This window comes from Schistocerca cancellata, chromosome 1, assembly GCF_023864275.1.
Source record: "Schistocerca cancellata isolate TAMUIC-IGC-003103 chromosome 1, iqSchCanc2.1, whole genome shotgun sequence".
Taxonomy (NCBI): domain Eukaryota; kingdom Metazoa; phylum Arthropoda; class Insecta; order Orthoptera; family Acrididae; genus Schistocerca; species Schistocerca cancellata.
This window is the reverse complement of record NC_064626.1, coordinates 279,098,560-279,114,137: the sequence shown is the minus strand read 5'-3', so window position 1 is coordinate 279,114,137 and position 15,578 is coordinate 279,098,560.

Here is a 15,578-nt window from a genome sequence, read left to right as displayed (position 1 = left end):
GTTTCGGCCACGATTGCAGCGGCCTTCTTCTGGGACCCAGACCCAGAAGAAGGACGCTGCAATCGTGGCCGAAACGTTGGTTTTTCTCCAGCAGCAGTAGTTTTTATATTATGAAGCGGTACCATACCCAGAAAACTTCTATGTCGGTCTTTTAAATGTTTGAAAATATTCACACACGTGGGAATCGAGGCAGTATAAAAGCCAGATGAAATAAAATATAATACATTTGTTTGCGTGGCCCTTTTGCGCAGCAGCTTTTAACATTTGTTACTACATGTTATCAGTCTTGAGCTGACGGCATCCTAATTAAAAGGAATTACACCAGACGCGTTTCGCTTTTGTTTACAAAGCAGCTTCTACGGTTATTCTGTAAATTGCATACATACCTTTCTACATTTTTTGTTCCTTTTAGGTTAAAAACAACGTATTCTTTATACAGTTTGTCTGCAAAGCGGACCTTACGGTGTTTCTTTACATAATCTGCTCCTCCTCTTCTTGCTGGCAGGCTTCATTTCACATCTTCACTTGGCAGTTTTTGATATTATAAAGTATTTCCTGCGTTGCACTATTGACAATAGACTTTCTTAACTGTTTTTAATTCTGCACTGTCACAGTGTTTATGCCTATTCGTTTCTTTTCATTCACGTTGTGAGTGTTTCCAACCTATGAAACGATTTTGTGTGTTTGAGAAAGAGGGAGAGACATATTTATTTATTTATTGGCAAGCAAGGGTGGAGGGAGGGAGAAAGGACAGGGATAGTGCTGGACAGTGACTGTAGGACAGCATCTGGGAGGAAATCGTAGTGGTAAAAGCAGCCTGTGGCTATATGTGTACTTTTAATGTGATATTCATTGGTCAGTCAGTTTAAAGAGTGTGTGGTTTGCCTGGTTGATCTGATCATTTATGAATCGTCTCTTTTCTGTTATGATTTTTTGGGTGGGGTAGTTTTCTTGTAAGGTGAGGAGGTGTTTTTTGTTGTTGCTTATCCTTATGATTTCCATGTCTGTGTCTCTAATTGTAATTTTATGTTGTTGTTGTTGGTGTAAGTGTTCTGCAAAAATTAAATCATTTGTTCTGTACTTCCATACTCTTATAAGCTCTTTGTATCTTGTGTCAAATGTGCTCTTGGTTTGACATATGTATCCTCCATCACACATATTGTATTTCAGTTGGCATATTCCTGATTTTTGATATGGATCAGTTTTCCTATTGTTTTTGGGAAGTAACTCTGATTTGAATTGTTGGTTTGGTGTGTTGTTTCTACACCTTGTTTTTGGAAAATATTGCATATTCTGTGTTCGTATTTGTGGTTTTATATTGTTGTGTACCATCTTTTACTTTTATGTTTCTTTCACACTTTGTGTTGTTTCTATTCTCATATTTTGCATATTAGTTCGTGTGTGATTTTTTCCCTGTATTGGTGAAAGCTGGATGTTTGTTCTTTCCTGTTTCTTGAGTTTCTTGTTCAGCTTTGTTACTAACCTCTCTTTGTATCTATTGTTTCTGACTATTTGTACTATAGTATTCATTTCTTTTTTGTAAGTGTCCATATCTAATGGTACTGTGTTTAGTCTGTGGAGCATGTATCTAAGTGCTGCCTGCTTTTGAGAATTGAGGTGTTGTGATGTCTCATGTATAACTGGGTCTTTTGTTGTCAGTTTTCAGTATTTGGCAAATATATCTTGGTTGTTTTTAATCTGTATGGTGATGTCCAAGAACTTTAACTATTTCACTCTTTCTCTATTGAAAAATGTGTCTTATCATGAAGAGAATTTATGTCTGTATGAATCTGGTCATTTATACTGTTTGGTTCATCTATCTGGCTTTCTAATCCAGTATAGTATGTTGTACCTATATGGCACTATTTTGGGAAATATAAACTGTTTTATAAAGTTCATAAATATATTGGTATATTGGAATACATATTCTCTACACCAAATGACAGAAGTGTGGCTGTGTCATTTGATGGAGAGAATATGTATTCCAATATACAAATACCTGAAACAATAAGCCTGATAGAACAAAATCTTAAGACACATTGTAAATTTCCACATGAATACATCAAAGAAACAGGCAGGCTTCTAGAGCTATTAACAGAACAGAATTATTTTCAGTTCAGTAATGAATTCTGTTTACAAAGTGAAGTTGGATCTTCAGTGTGTGGAACCATAGCAAACATATTTATAAACTATGCAGAACAGATAATATTTAACAAAATAAAGCCAAATAGGTACAACATCCTATACTAGATTGATATATGGATGTCATTTTATGTCTGATAGATGAACCATACAATAAAATTGACGAGATAGCTAACAAAAGTTCTGTTTGTGATAAGATATATTTTACAACAGAGAAAGAGCAAAATAGTTAAATATCTTGGACACCCCATAAAGATTCAAAACAATCAACACACATTTGCCATATATTGAAAGCTGACAACAACAGACACAGTTATACATGAGACATCACAACACCCCAATTCTCAAAAGCAGGCAGCACTTAGATATATGTACCACAGACTAAACACAGTACCATTACATACAGACAAAAAAAGGAAATGAATACTACAGTACAAATAGACACAAACAACAGATACAAAGAAAAATTAGTAACAGAGATAAACAAGAAAATCAAAAATGTAAAAGAACAAACACCCCTATGTCGCCAACATAACGACAAAATCATACACAAACTGATACACAAAATACAAGAATAGAAACAACACATAGTGTGACAGAAACAGAAAGTAAAAGATGGCACACAATGACATACAATGACAAATACACACAGAGAATATCCAATGTTTTTAGAAGACAAGGCACAGAAATAGAAGACCCAACCAACAACTCAATTCAGTTACTTCCCGAAAACAATAGGAAAAATCGATTTATGTTAGAAATGAGGAATATACCAACTGAAATGCAATACTTGTGATGGAAGGTACATAGGTCAAACTGGGAGGACATTTGACACCAGATACAGAGAACATATAAGAGCATGGAAGTATAGAACAAATCATTCAAGTTTTACAAAGCATGTACACCAACAGCAACATAAAATGACAACAAAAGACACAGATATGGAAATCTTAAGGATAAGCGACAACAAAAAACACCTCCTCAACTTAAAAGAAAACTACCAAAATCAAAAAAGCGTAACAGAAAAGAAACAAGTCTTAAATGATCAAACCATCCTGACAATCCACACACTCTTTAAACTGATTGACCACTGAATATAACACTAAAAGAACACAAATAACCACAGGCTGCATTTACCACTACCATTTTCTCTCAAATGCTGTCCTATAATTACTGTCCAGGCCTATCCCTGTCTTTCCTCGTCCCACCCCCCTCCTACACTTACAAACAAAACAAAAATCTAACATCCCCACTCGTCTCATGTCTCTACCTACATACAAGACAATTCCATTAACTCCCTCTCCCCTCTCTCTCCTCTTTCTCTCACACACGAAATCGTTTCATAAGTTGTCAACACTCACAAGGTGAACGAAAACAAACGAATTGGCATAAACACTGCGGTAGTGCAGAATGTAAAACAGTTAAGAAAGTCAATTGTAAATAGTGCAGCGCAGGAAATACTGCAGAATACCAAAAACAGCCAAGCCCAGATGTGAAATGAAGCCTGTCGACATTAACCACTGCTAAGAAGAAGGGAAGGATCAGATTATGTAAAGAAACAGCGTAAGTGGTTTGAAGGCCAACTTAATAAAGAAAACTCTGTTTTAACCTAAAACAATTAAAAAAGTATCAAATTTTCAGAATAACCACAGAAGGTGCTTTGTAAATAAAAATGAAATGTGTCTGGTGTAATTCTTTTTAATTAGATTGCAATCAGCTCAAAACGGATAACCTGTAGTAACAGAAATAAAAATATAAATTTGTCAGACGAAGAGGGAATCATGATTGGTCCCATTCTTTAATTGTTGTGGACGTACACAGTGGTGCTATTTCTGGAGTCAAGGTATGGAGAGCCATCGGCTATGGCATCACATCATCGCTGTTCGTGATTGAGGGAAATCAGAGGACATATGGACACGAACATTCAGCGTCCTCACGTACAACTTCTCGTGCATCATGGCACCATTATTCATCAGGAGAATGCTCGTCCACAGATGGCACGTGTCTCTATGAATATTCTGCGTGGTGAGGTACTCCTCCATGGCCAGCAAGATTCCCAAATTTTTCCCCGACGGAAATATGTGGGGCAAGCTCTGACGTCAGCTCTGCTCTGGTACATGTAACACAGAGAATAATGACCTGTTACATCATATCTCTGATACTCTTCTCATCCGAATCAGCGCATGCATCTCAGGTGAGAGTGAGTGCAATGATAAATGGGGCCAGCTTAAACCGTCAGTAGCCCTTGGGAGGGAAAAAAGTTTAGAGTCTCTCCTGACTTCATGACGCCTCATACACTTCTATGAAGGTACAGTAGGAAAGTTAGGGCGACACACATGACATCTATCGTGCCATGCATTATATGAGATTGTGTCTAATGGAACCACCAAGATACATAAAAAACTAAGTCATCTTATTATACTGGGGGAATATTATTTAAAACGGCAAGCTCTGGGAGGCTACATGGCTTACCAAAACAAACATTATTCTCTAATGTCATAATTATCTGTGAGCATTATCTAACCCGGTAGACAGCGTAGTCGCCCTCAGCACTCGTGTAATTCCTCGTAAGAAGGGAACTAACCAGACGAATGAAAGAAACGTCCTTCATGGCCAGTCGTTAATCCATTTCACTTACAGCGTGGTGCAAAACCTGTAACCTGATTACTATCCACAGAATACAGTTTCCGCAGTGGTACATGGACCAGTGTCTAACGTATCCAGCATTTCTTTCCTTTGTACTGTTTACGGAGGAAGCAAATCTCGGACGTGATAGGGGTCTTCAGTACACACAATTCGCATGTTTTGAGTAAGACAAATCCACATGCCACGATGTAAATCCAGATTCCACATTCACCCGCGAGCGCCTGTGGTTCAACGTGAGTGTGTGGGCAGATGTTGTCGGTGACTGTTTATTTGGATCATATCACCTACCTAAGTCATTAAATAACATACATTATTACAATTTCCTCGCAAGGGCTTTGCCAGACTTCCTGGCCGACGTGCCGCTAGTTACAAGACAGCGTATATGGTTCCAACATGACGGGGCACCGGCACATTTCAGTCGCCCTATGTGTCGTTCCTTGAACCACTAGTTTCCAGAATAACGGATTGCAGTAGTGGCCCTGTACCTTGGTCTACTCGATTACCTAAACTGACATCTGTGGAGTCTTTTGTGTGACGAGACACGTGTAGCCTCGTTTACAAAACACTTGGTGAATCAGAGGAGTACCTGGTTGGCTGGGTAGTAGTAGTAGCAGTAGCGATTGAGGATTCTCCTGCAGTCTTGGACTGTATTACACAGAACGTTACTCACCAGTGTAACATCTGTTTGCAAGCCAATGGAGGTTTTTTGAACCATTTTTTGATTTCCAAAAATTTCGTTATCGGCACCAAAAACAAGTCCGCCTGTCGTCATATGATTAACTACTTCTACCACGCACCAAATACTTCAAATGGCTGTAAGCACTATGGGTCTTAACATCTGAGGTCATCAGTCCCCTAGACTTAGAAGTACTTAAACCTAACTAACCTAAGGACATCACACACATCCATGCCCGAGGCAGGATTGGAACCTGCGATCGTAGCAGCAGCGCGTTTCCAGACCGAAGTGCCTAGAACCGCTCGGCCACAAGGACCTGCTACCACGCACCGAAACATTTCTTATCAATAATTTTTCTCTGTTTCAATCACATACTGCAGTTCACCATCGATACGTCCTTCGTTCATCGATTGCAGAAGCTACGTCAGTGAATTTTTTCGTTGATAAGCGTTGTTTCAGTGAGAAGGCACTTTTTCTTACCCCTTCTTCCAATCAGAAAGTCCACTGTTTAACAACAGGATCCCTGTAAATTTACAGATAATACAAAACACGTTTCCTGTAGATTCTGAATTTAACAGCGATTTTATTTCCTTTTCCTCTCCATTTACCAGTTTCTAAAGCACAATTTTGGTCGTTTATAGACCCGTTTAAATTTACTTAGGTGGTCTAAGTTGATCTTAACAGAGTCTGAACATTTCGTTAGACACAGTTTCATGCGTTCGTTTTCCTCTTTTTTCGCATTTCGATTGTTCTTCCTCCAGCGTTGGCAACTTCACTAATTACTGTGGGTTCTGTCACCGGTTTCGATTTTACGATTGGCTAGTTTAACACTCGCGTTAACCTCACCTCGTTTATACAATACTTCTTCACAACTTCGTTTTTAGTAGAGCTTGTCGGCCGTTTCTTAGAAGACGTAGCCACAGGTGCAGGAAGCTCTGATTCAGTACAATCTTCACTGACGTTACCTATGGATCGATCTTTCTTCGTAAAATACAAAGTAAGGTTTGACATTTTCCCCAAAAATTCACCTGCTTATTTCTGTAATTTTCTTTTTCCGGGACAAATTTCGAATTCTTTCACATGATGCGATACCATTCCGAGTCCTGAATACGAGGAATGAAACTGAAATATGAGTTGTGCACTGACTGATTATAATAAGCAGTGCCATTCTACTTACTATCCACAGCCAATCTGCAAATATACTGTACATTACAACGCTACAAATAAAACTGTATCATTAATTAACCTTTCTACTTGATACAAATAGACAAGCGATTGCAGCAGCTGACAAATGAAGGAATGGGCGAGGGGTAAGTATCTCACAGCACAGAAACGCGTTTGAGTTTAGCCGCCGATTACTGTGATCATAATCTTCTACCCGGATCCACGCATGGAGTTTATGAGATGGAACTTGTTGACGTAAAAGGATCATGACGTGTTACGCATTTTTACAATGGCTGTTTTTGAGTTTGTTTGGGACTATGCATTCCTTGTTTACAAGAGGCTGCGAAACGCTTCTGTTCAACGAGAAAACATGAATCGCGATTCACATGCACCGTATTGGATCTTATTTCTTAAAACTGATCTCTGCTAATTTATCAAGACGGTGACTGTAACAAACGAACAAATATGTTCCACATTTTCGGTCGTATTTTAGCTTATGGTCGTTCGCTTGTGACTTTTATGATTCTTTTTAGGCAACCAGATAGCATTGAGATTTTGATCACAATGCCCCCCCCCCCCCCCCCGCCAATCCCCCGCATATTTGATTCCATTTCAATAACGCTGCACACCCTTTCAACCCGTTAACTTTAATTTCGATTCCTCCTTCAGTCGTGGGCGCTCCATTTTATTTGTCATGCAGTGTTCTGTGGTGGAAACGCTGAGGACGGCAGATGGACGTGGAGCACGATGTCTTTGTCTTTTTTTTTTTTTTTTACTGAACAATAATAAACAAACATCACTCAAAGAACTTATTCATTACTTATTAATTTAAAATAATATGAAATATAAAATGAAGCCACAGGCGTTCAACCTTGAACATACAATAGCTACAAGCAATGTATATACGCTACTGGCCATTACAATTGCTACACCACGATGATGAAGTGCTACAGACGCGAAATTTAACCGACAGGAAGAAGATGCTGTCATATGCAAATGATTAGCTTTTCAGAGCATTCACACAAGGTTGGCGCCGGTGGCGACACCTACAACGTGCTGACATGAGGAAAGTTTCCAACCGATTTCTCATACACAAACAGCAGTTGACCGGCGTTGCCTGGTGAAACGTTGTTGTGATGCCTCTTGTAAGGAGGAGAAATGCGTACCATCACGTTTCCGACTTTGGTAAAGGTCGGATTGTAACCTATTGCGATTGTGGTTTATCGTATTGCGACATTGCTGCTCACGTTGGTCGAGATCCAATGACTGTCAGCAGAGTATGGAATCGGTGGGTTCAGGAGGGGAATACGGAACGCCGTGCTGGATCCAAACGGCCTCGTGTCACTAGCAGTCGAGACGACAGGCACCTTATCCGCATGGCTGTAACGGATCGTGCAGCCACGACTCGATCCCTGAGTCAACAGATGGGGACGTTTGCAAAACAACAACCATTTGCACGAACAGTTCTTCGACGTATGCAGCAGCATGGACTACCATCTCGGAGACCATGACTGCGGTTACCCTTGACGCTGCATCACAGACAGGAGCGCCTGCGATGATGTACTCAACTGCGAACCTGGGTGCACGAATGGCAGCACGTCATTGTTTTTGAGCGCCGCACAAACCAAACACCATCATAGGGAACACAGGGCGGAAAATTTTGAAATTAAACCATATAATGCATGCATTATCTGATGATCACAAATTCTACTGAACTACCTACGTTGCCTGTTCATGGAGTATTATTGTGAATACGAGTAAAATCTGAACCACCACAATAATTCCAAGCCGTCAGCTTTAGGTCGAATGCCGCCGAGCTGGCGATTCCGGTTCCAGAGACTATTTAAATGAATCTGTATAAAGCGTACCCGGACGCGAGTTCCCACCTCTTATTGGAAACTCTAGCCACACTTAATATGCGCAGTCTGCACAGGCTTCATATTAGGCTTTCGGAATGAAACGCAATATCTTAGGGCGACAGTCATTGGCAGGCCAGATTTCATCGTCAGAGCTGTGCTGCGGCACGAGTGGTGGAGCCCCCTTATTAAAGCCGGCACACCTGCTGCGGGAGGAGTAAGACGTGGGTTGCAGAGATTAATAGCGAAGTGACGATATGAGGAGCACTGCGGCTTGTTGCAAACCCTTCCTAGCGCTTGCGCCTCACAGATTCGTTTTATTACGTTTATACGCCCGAACTTAACCTTCGTCGTTTTCCGTATAGTAAGACATTCCATGAAATTCTTTCGAAATTTTATTGCCAGTTTGATAAAACGTTTTGTCACAGCCGTCGTCAGCTTACCGAGCGTTGTACTTATTAGGATATATTGTAAATAACCAGAAGTGTCTTGATGGTAGAAATACTGCTTTATTTTACACGACAGTGTTCGTCAGAAAGGATGAATATAGAAAGCATATCGCTTTTGCCGGAGATGACCGACATTATAAATGCTTAATTCGTTTGCAATTTCTGGTTTTTATCTCCTTCCAAAAGACTGTATTTTTGTACCGATGCATTATACACCTAGACAGGGTAGTCATAATTAAACTCACGCTACTTTAGAGTGCTCCCATAAAATCCGAATGATAGTAGGACAAAGGAGATCTGTGGAAATATTTGTAAGGACATGCAGGAAAGAAATAGCTAATTGAAAGAAACATGTTTTTATTTTTCGTACGAGAGGGTCACATTTGTTAATTGCGTCGTATGTTTACGATCCATTTTACAAACGTTGCTCAATGTTGACGACTATCTACATCCACAACGGCCTTGAAACACTCATGAGATTCCTCAATTGCTTCGCAAAATATCTCAGGTGGGATGTTGGCTTCCTCCCTCACTGTGCTCATCTTTAACGTGGGATAGTGTCCTGACAGTAAGCCGTGTCTTTCAGCTAACCCCACAGCCAGACATCATAGAGGTCGAAATCTGGTGATCTTGAGGGCCACGCAGTTAGGAACAATCGACCAATGATTCGGTTTTCTCCAAGTTTTCACATGGCTCCCTTCGCTGAGCGTTTTATGTCGTCGTGTTGCTCTTTTATGGCACACACATTGGTCTTCACTTCCCGGTAGTAAAACCTCTTCGCTGTGCTCGGACCTCTTCCTCCCGGCCTCCTCGTCGGGAGGAGGTAATTTTAACTGGACTCCGGATAGGGCACTGTCTTTTAAGTGGTGATCGTCCCCCGCTTTGTCCTCACTGCTCTCAGTCCTAGACAGTGAGACACTTTTACTTGAGTACCCCTATTTTAATCCGCTTCGCACCCGTTTACAGTTGTCGCCTGATATATCTTCCCTTTTAGCAGCTGACACGAGCTCAGCGGATCGCGTCCTTGAGTTTTTCAGTATCAGTGAGACCTCCTCCACCCTCCACCCCCCTCCAATCAATAGTAGTTTTCTAAGATTTCCTTCCGTATTTAGTTTCCCTCCTCCTTGGGTTTCGCTTCCATTGTTGCTGATTTCACATTCGGTCTTTTACCTTTCCCTAAGCCCCAGAACGGGCGCTTGTGACCGTAGCAGTTTTTCGCCGTAAAACCATAACAAAAAAATTAAAAAAACTCACGGGATATACGACATGGAGCTCTCAGTGCATTAAAAAGTTTGTGTCTAAGGCACCTCTCTCTCACAGTGCATGGATCAGTCGTTGCTGTAGCATATCAGAGTAACGTGTGCCGTTGACGCTACATTTCCTGGGTACTTGAAGGGCAACTTCCCCTACGTTGCCATATCAGTATCAGTGCCTAAGGGTAATTCATGACGCTTACACTAATAACAACGCAATTGGTTCAAATGGTTCTGAGCACTATGGGACTTAATATCTGAGGTCATCAGCCCCCTAGAACTTAGAACTACTTAAGCCTAACTAACCTAAGAACATCACACACACCCATGGCCGAGGCAGGGTTCGAACCTGCGACCGTAGCAGTCGCGCGGTCCTGGACTGAAGGGCCTCGAACCGCTCGGACACAGCGGCCGGCCACAGCGCAAATCTTGCACCGTGCAGTCTGAACATCATTCCCATAAAGTTGGGTACACGTACAGTAACTTGTTTTCTGTCTACACTGGATCAATCAGAGAAAGTTTAATTATAACCACCTTGTATAATACCTTTGAAAGACAGTTATTTTAATCAGTTCTGAATAATAACGGTAGCCTCAAACTCAGGATATTCTAGAAGAATGTGATGTCAGCTGACAGACTGGTCCTCTCATAGTTATTGTTTAGTCACTATTTTACTTTGATATTATAAATTAACAAAAGTAAAATAGTGGCTGAACGATAACTATGAGCAGACCAGCCTGCCAGCTGACATCACTACAATTTTCTGGGTTTAAGGCTACAGTTGTCATTCAGAAATGATCAAAAATTGTATAATAAAGCAGAATAATGGTGCAGTGGGATCGTCTTTGATTAGTAATCAAAACGCCCTCGGTCCTGGGTTTGAAACCCACCACCGTTTAAGTTTTGATTAATAATATGCATTGGCGGCCGAAGACTTCCGGCATAAGAAGTCACCCTCATTCTGCCAGCAGCCTTGACAAAGAGGACGGAGGAGCGCAATGAGGTTCGTGACACTCTCTTGTCCTTGGGGTGGGTAACTGCCCATAAAGGCGGAAGAATCAGCAATTATCAACGGCATAAGGATGCAGAAGGCAATGGAGACCACTGCATTAACGACACTATCGTATAGCCACAGCACATGTGGCCGTATAATTGAAAAAGTGTCATGATATTCTCCATTGGTAAAAGATTTCGGGATAGTCCCCCATTTCGATCCCCGGCAGGGTACTGCCAAGGGGGAGGTGACCATGAGAAGAAGGTTGAATAACCAACGGAAGGATAACATTTTACGAATCGGGCGATGGAGTGTGAGAAGCTTGAACGCGGTAGGGAAGCTTGAAAATCTGAAAACGATAATTCAGAGGCTAAATCTAGATGTATCAGGAGTCAGTGAGGTGAAATGGAAAGAAGACAAGGATTTCTGGTGAGATGAGTATAGGGTAATATCAACAGCGGCAGAAGATGGTATAACCGAAGTAGGATTCGTTATGAATAGTTTTACAGGGTAAAATCCAGGACACAACGCAACAGCAGCGGCCCCTAAGTGAAGAGAACATAAGCGCTGCGCCCGAGCGGTGCAGCCCACTTTGATAGCAGCTTCAGCGTTAGTCACTTCGTTAGCTATCTGTATTAGCAGAGACTTCTGTTTGGCTATTCTGAAGATGAGTGATTATTTTGTATCTCCGAATATGCTTGCGACACATCTATAAAAGTTAAGTAATTGTACCTTGCCTTATTGTAATAAAACATTAAATTAGTTGTTTGATTGTTTGTCTAGCGAACCGAGTATGTAGGATTCCTAGACATAACAAACATAACGGCAGAGCACAGAGTTTGCTACTGTGAAAAGTTCAGTGATAGAGTTGTTCTTATCTGAATCGACAGCAAACCAACTTCGACAATAATACCTCAGGTATACATGCCTACGTCTCAAACTGAATATGAAGAGATAGAAAAAGTATATGGGGTTATTGGTAGGATAATACTGTACATAAAGGGAGACGAAAATCTAATAGTCATGGTGGACTTGAACGCAGTTGTAGAGGAAGGAGTAGAAGAAAGGGTTACAGGAGAATGTGATCTTGGGACAAGGAATGAGATAGGAAAAAGACTAATAGAGTTGTTCAATAAATGGCTCAAATGGCTCTGAGCACTATGGGACTCAACTGCTGAGGTCATTAGTCCCCTAGAACTTAGAACTAGTTAAACCTAACTAACCTAAGGACATCACAAACATCCATGCCCGAGGCAGGATTCGAACCTGCGACCGTAGTGGTCTTGCGGTTCCAGACTGCAGCGCCTTTAACCGCACGGCCACTTCGGCCGGCCTGTTCAATAAATTTCATCTACTAATATAGAGTACTCTGTTCGAGAAACACAACAGGACAAGGTTACTTGGGAAAGGCCATGTGATACGGGCTGATTTCAGTTACATTACATCATAGTTAGACTGATATTTAGAAATCAGCTACTAGGTTGTAAGGCGTACACACGTGCAGATATAGACTCAAATCACAATGTAGTAGTGATGAAGAGTAGGTTGAAGTTTAAGAGAAGTGGGATACGGAAATGCTTCCGAATGACGAGGCACGCTCTAAGGCTAAAGATACGTCAAAAAGGAACAGCTTGTTCAGATGTTCAAACGTGTGTGAAATCTTATGGGACTTAACTGCTAAGGTCATCAGTCCCTAAGCTTACGCACTACTTAACCTAAATTATCGTAAGGACACACGCACACACACGCATGCGCGAGGCACGACACGAACCTCCGCCGGGACCAGCCGCACAGTCCATGACTGCAGCGCCTAAGACCGCTCGGCTAATCCCGCGCGGCAAGGAATAGCTCAGTAGCCAGTACAGTGGAAGAAGAGTGGACATCTCTAAACAGGAAAATCACAGAAATTGAAAACAAAAACATAGGTACGAAGAGGGTAACTGCGAAGAAACCGTGGGTAACACAAGAAATACTTCAGCTGATCGATGAAAAAAAGGAAGTACACAAATATTCAAGGAAACTGAGGAATGCTGGAATGCAAGTCGCTGAGGAATGAAATAAACAGGAAGTGTAGGGAAGCAAAGATGAAATGGCTGCATGAAAAATGTGAAGAAAATGAAAAGGAAATGATTGTCGGAAGTACTGGTTCAGCATAAAGGAAAGTCAAATCAATGTTGGGTAAAATTAAAACCGAAGGTGGGAACATCAAAAGTGCAGCTGGAATCCCACTTTAAAGGCAGAGGAAATAGAAAATAGGTACAAAGACTACATTGAACGCCTCTATGAGGCGGAAGATTTGTCTAGTTTGATGGAAGAGGAAACAGCAGTCGCATTAGAATAGACAGGGGATCCAGTACTAGAATCAGAATTTAGGAGAGCATTGGAGGACTTACGATCAAATAAGGCAGAAAGGATAGATAACATTCCATGAGAATTTCTAAAATCATTAGGGGAAGTGGTAACAAAACGCCTAGTTACGTTGGTGTGTAGATTGCAAGACAGTGGTGACCTACCATCAGACCTTCGGAAAAATACCATCCACACAATTCCGAAGACGGCAAGAGTTTACATGTGCGATAATTACCGCACAATCAGCTTAACGGCTCATGCATACAAGTTGCTGATAACATCCACAAGAATGGAAAAGAAAACTGAGGAAGTGTTAGATGACGGTCTTTTTGGCTTTAGGAAACCTGAAGGTAGCAGAGAGCAATTATGACGCTGCAGCTGATAATGGTGAACCATGTTGGGTTCATGTATGCATTGGTTTAAACCTTGGTTCCTATTCTGTGTTTGGTTCCCCGCGGTTATTGCAATTATGCTGTCGTTCGGTCTCTCCGTGAGAGGCAGCAGCGGTGTGTATTGATATTCGCACCTTTTACTATCTTTGGTCTGGTGCTCATAGTTTCTGACTGTGCTGTTAGCGAGGAGTCGTTCGGTTGGCGTGGAGCAGCGAGGAAATCTCTGCAGGGCGTAGTTTGGCTGGGCCCGCTTGCAGTCTCTACGCAATGTCGGAGTGTGTGGGGCTGTTCCCATTGCTACGAGGTCCGTGGCTCACCGACCCTGCACACGAAAGTTGAGTTTGGATTTAATTTACCAGCAAGTCAAGACTGTTCACATTGTGACGTTTGGTTCCCGTTGTTGGCTGCTCGGACATTCCCACGAGCAACAATGTGTGTGTTCGAGTTGATGAAGGTTTAGCCACCGTCCGGTGGGGTCTAACTGTATTTGTTTATCTGCAATTGAAGTGCACGAGTGGAATTTTCCGACTTGCGGCCGTTAACGTTCCGGCTACCTGCCCTGGCCGTTGACGTAAATTTAAGTAGTGTCCTTTCCTCACCGTGTTGTCGCTGTCCAGCATGTTATGTAGTTCGACAGCTTGAAATATGCTTGGTTGTGGGTGTCCGTTCCTTTTACGTTTGCACTGAACTCCCGGTTTTGTGCTGGTCGAGTGGAGCGCACGTTACCTTGCCGGTGGGTCCATTGACTATCTCTTGGTTGGGTTGACGTCGGATCGAGAATGGTGGGGCCGACTGCCTGTCTCACCTAAGTGAACATTAGTATTTCAAGTGCTGGCCGACCCCAGATACTTCTGAACGTCGTTAGCTGCACTGACTTTCCTTATTTTCTGTTGTGTGTACTTGTATAGCTCATAGCCGATGGTTTAGGTTAAAGTTGAATAGTTTTTATGGTGTTTTAAATTATGGGCCTTCAACAGCTTTAAAATTAAAGATCCTTGCTTTTCAAGTGTTAGATTGTTTGAGCCTTCAGCCTGATTAAAATATTGTTTGGGCCTTCTTCCTACTGAAAATTATTTTAGTTGCGTTTTGGGTCATGGGCCCTCGGCCGTTTTAAGATGAAACGTTTCTTGCTTTTCAGGTGTTACATTGTTTGGCCCTTCAGCCGGATTAATATATCGTTTAAAGATAAAGCCTTTGGGCCTTCCACCTAATAAAAATTATTTTAGCTGCATTTTAAGTCAAGGGTCTTCAGTCGCTTTAAAATTAAAGTTCCTTGTTTGTCAAGTGTTAGATTCTTTGGGGCCTTCACCCTAATTTAAGATAAGGCTTTGTAGTTTAAATTTATTTTACCTTGAGTTTTAAGTCATGGGGCCCTCAACCGTTTTTAAATTAAGGATATTTGTCTTTCGAGCACCGGACTGTTTGGGGCCTTGAGCCTAACTGAAGGCCTTTTGCCTTGTGTTATTTTACCTTGAGCCTTTGAAACGTCCCCTTTGAAAAATTATATAAGACTGTGCTTAAACTGACACAATATTTTTAGCGCAACGCAATCTGACTTTCAGAAATCCCTACAAAAGAATGGCCCTGACTAACATTAACCTATACCTTTCACAAATCACTTACCTCACAAAAATCTTCATTACTCGAACTACTGCAA